Source organism: Vigna unguiculata, chromosome 1 (assembly GCF_037176805.1).
Source record: "Vigna unguiculata cultivar grain cowpea cultivar isolate G323 ecotype 2 chromosome 1, ASM3717680v1, whole genome shotgun sequence".
Taxonomy (NCBI): domain Eukaryota; kingdom Viridiplantae; phylum Streptophyta; class Magnoliopsida; order Fabales; family Fabaceae; genus Vigna; species Vigna unguiculata.
In genome coordinates this window covers 32,921,901-32,925,219 of record NC_140792.1, presented here as the reverse complement: position 1 = coordinate 32,925,219, position 3,319 = coordinate 32,921,901, and positions in this window count along the sequence as shown.

The window sequence follows — 3,319 nt, the reverse complement described above, 5'->3', positions numbered from 1 at the left end:
ACTCAAATTCATCTCTCACTCACCGTCAAATTTATCTTTTGAAGTGAATAGAATCTAAGTTGGTGTTCTCATCTGATCATTAACTGTTGAGACAGAAAAGGAAAAATGAATTTGAGGTGATTGTTTGTGTTTGAATGTAGCGATTTAGAAGGAAAAGGAAAAACAAGAGGAGATTTGTGAGTGATGAATGCTGTTTTACTTGTTTTACTTAAATATACTCCTGGTTTAACACTGTTGTGTCATGACTTTTGCTTCTACTTCTATGGTCTGAATATATAGGAAAGATGTATGACTTTAAATTAATAAAAAAAATCGCTTTTAAAATAATTATTAAAAACAAAATGAATACACCTTGTCCATAAATCATAAACCATAATAACATTTAATATCTAAATATTTAATTTTTATTTATAACAAATAAATTATATTTTTTATTTATTACAATTTCTTTTTCAAAACTATTTATTAACATTTAAAAAAAATAACTCTAATTAATCAAAAAATAATTTTATAATCTTTCTTTTTCATCTATTAATATTTTTTATCTATTATATAAGTCTAATTACTCACAAACATCAACAAATTTTATGTTCAAATTCATTAAATTTTTTCTCTAAAAAACTTAAAACAAATAATACAAACTTAATCTTCAAATTCATTCAAATTTATAAAAAAACACATTCAATATTACTTTCCACTTATTCTCCCTCAAATCTATCCTAAAATAAAAATATACACAACACTACTTTCGTCTTATTGTCCCGTCAAATTCTTCCATTTCTTTTGTCTCAAATCCATAATTTGAAGTGAAAAAAAACCTCTGATATTTTGACACGGCTAAGAATTTTTCCAATACTTCTTTAATACAAAACCCTCGTCTGTGTTTGTTTCCCCATGTTAATCATCACTTTACCTATTTTATTTTTATGCTTTTAAGTGTATGGAAAACATTGCCTTTAAATTTTACATTGGGAGCGATTTTTGAATGGTGAGTTATCTATTGAGAGACAACCATGGAAGCCACCTTTAAGCAGAAAAGAATTTGACATCCCATCAGTGCTGAAGTGCAGTGAGCAGTGGCAAGCATGAAAAGACCAGTTAAAGGGTAGAGAGGAAGAAGAAAGAAATAACACCGCCACCACCATCACCTACCTCAACACCTTCTACAATTTCTTCATAAGTGCCTACTTACCATTTTCTATCAAACATGCTTTTCAAAAGTCTGCAAGACCTAGGCAACTTCAATAGTACCATTCTCCTATATCAAAATAACAACAATTTTGTTCTTTTAAAATTATTGATATTTTAAGTTTTGACCAACGTGACATTTTTCTCCCATCTGTTTTCAAATTAAATACTCTTATTATGTGTCAATCTTATTTTTAATATTCTGAAGAAAAAAAATCTACGATCATCAGGACAAATATAATATATATTACATTGATATGTTAGTTATTGATGTTAAGTTAATGAAAATAATACATTTCGGAAAGTCTCACATCAAATAGGATAAACAAAGAAAATAGATGTTAATGACTATATATTGGACTCTAAGTTTATGGTTTTAGTCATCTCAGTTAAAAATATTTTAAGCTTGTATTTGACTTTTCTTATACTCTGATAGTAGAGTGTTGTGAAGTTTAGGTCAAATTATTTCTTTAAAGTGTGGTTAGGTTAAAGGGAATGAGAGAGTTGATCTTGTGTTAATCTTATTTCTCTTTTGGTAGGGTGATTCTCAGGGTAAAGACACTAATATTATTCATGATGATGTGTTTTTTCCATCATAATGGTATTAGAGCCAATGGTTCATCCTGGTGACACAGCTGACATGAGTATATAAGTAGGTGAAGAATTCTAAATTTTAAGGATTTTTTGTATCGAAAGTCTTTCATTTCAGGAACAATCATGAGAGAAAGATTGTCATCACTAATATACTCATTGTAGAATGACAGTACAAAGGGATGGTCATCATTAATATACTCGTGCATGAGAGAAAGATGTTCTAATATAAAGAGACTTGCAAGATTATTCGGAATTCAAGGTGAATTGAAGTTTTACATTGGTTAAAAATGAGTAAGATGAACAATTATATATAAGGTCAAAGACCTATAAACCTAATGTCTTAAAATTTTGTATCGAAGATGTATTAATCCCTTATGTGATTGGACTTAGGTTTCATTAGTGTTGAGTTCTTCTCGATGAATTCTTCCCTCAATATAGAGCTATCAATTAAGATGGTCTAATCCATATTCAAATTACATAATATATAAAAATAGTTAGGTGAAAATTACACACCTAAGAATAATTATGTTATTTCTTTCATGCATTTCCTCTCTAAAGTAAACAATATTTATGTTATTTCAATACAAGAAATGTTTTGAATAATGATAAATTTTAGTGACAAAAAATAATTAGTTACTATAATAATTAAGTTATATATATCAATTTATAAATTAAAAATTATTGGTAACTAAACTTGATAACTAAAATAGTTCATATTATGAATTGGTCTCTAAATTGATCATTAATATTAGTTACCAAGATTTTAACTACCAAAAGAATTAGTTTTAAATTAGTCTCTAAACATACTTTCGGTCACTAAAACGATCACCGTTAAGGAGTTTTCTTATAATGTTCTCACTAATTGGATGAATTAATTATTTTCTATATTTTAACAACGATAATGAATATGTAGAGAAAATAAAGTTATATAATAAAACTATTTTCAACAAACCACGTAAATATATTGTTGCTGTTAGCAAAACTAATAAAAAGTTGAGTAAAATTGAGAGGGAATAGTATATAATAATATGGAAGAATTGATTAATGATGAGGCACTTATGTATCATGATTAAGTGTACGTACGTGGCTAAAAGGAAACCCTAATGAGAATGTGGTCCATCTCCCATGGACCCTATCTTCATTGAAAAACACAGATTCACTAATACTTCTACTACCTGGAGGTGATAGTTCACGCTCATCGTGGGATCCCTATCATCATCTTTTCTTTCACCAACTCCAAATCAACAACATGGGTTAGGCATATACATACATAGTTGTGTCATATCTTATCAAACCCTATATATTTTCACAATGCATTCACAACAGACAATCCATTCAAGATTGTGCTGTTCTGATAATTGTTCCGATCTTAAATCAGATGATAGAATTGATATCGATTATCGTATATTCAAAGTATTATCTATTTAGAAGTGTGTTTTATCACAATTTTTCTAGAAAGTATTTTGGTTGATGAAAGGAGAAAAATATATTTCAATCGTTTTAAACCTCGACTTCTAAATAATGTGAGACTATTAAA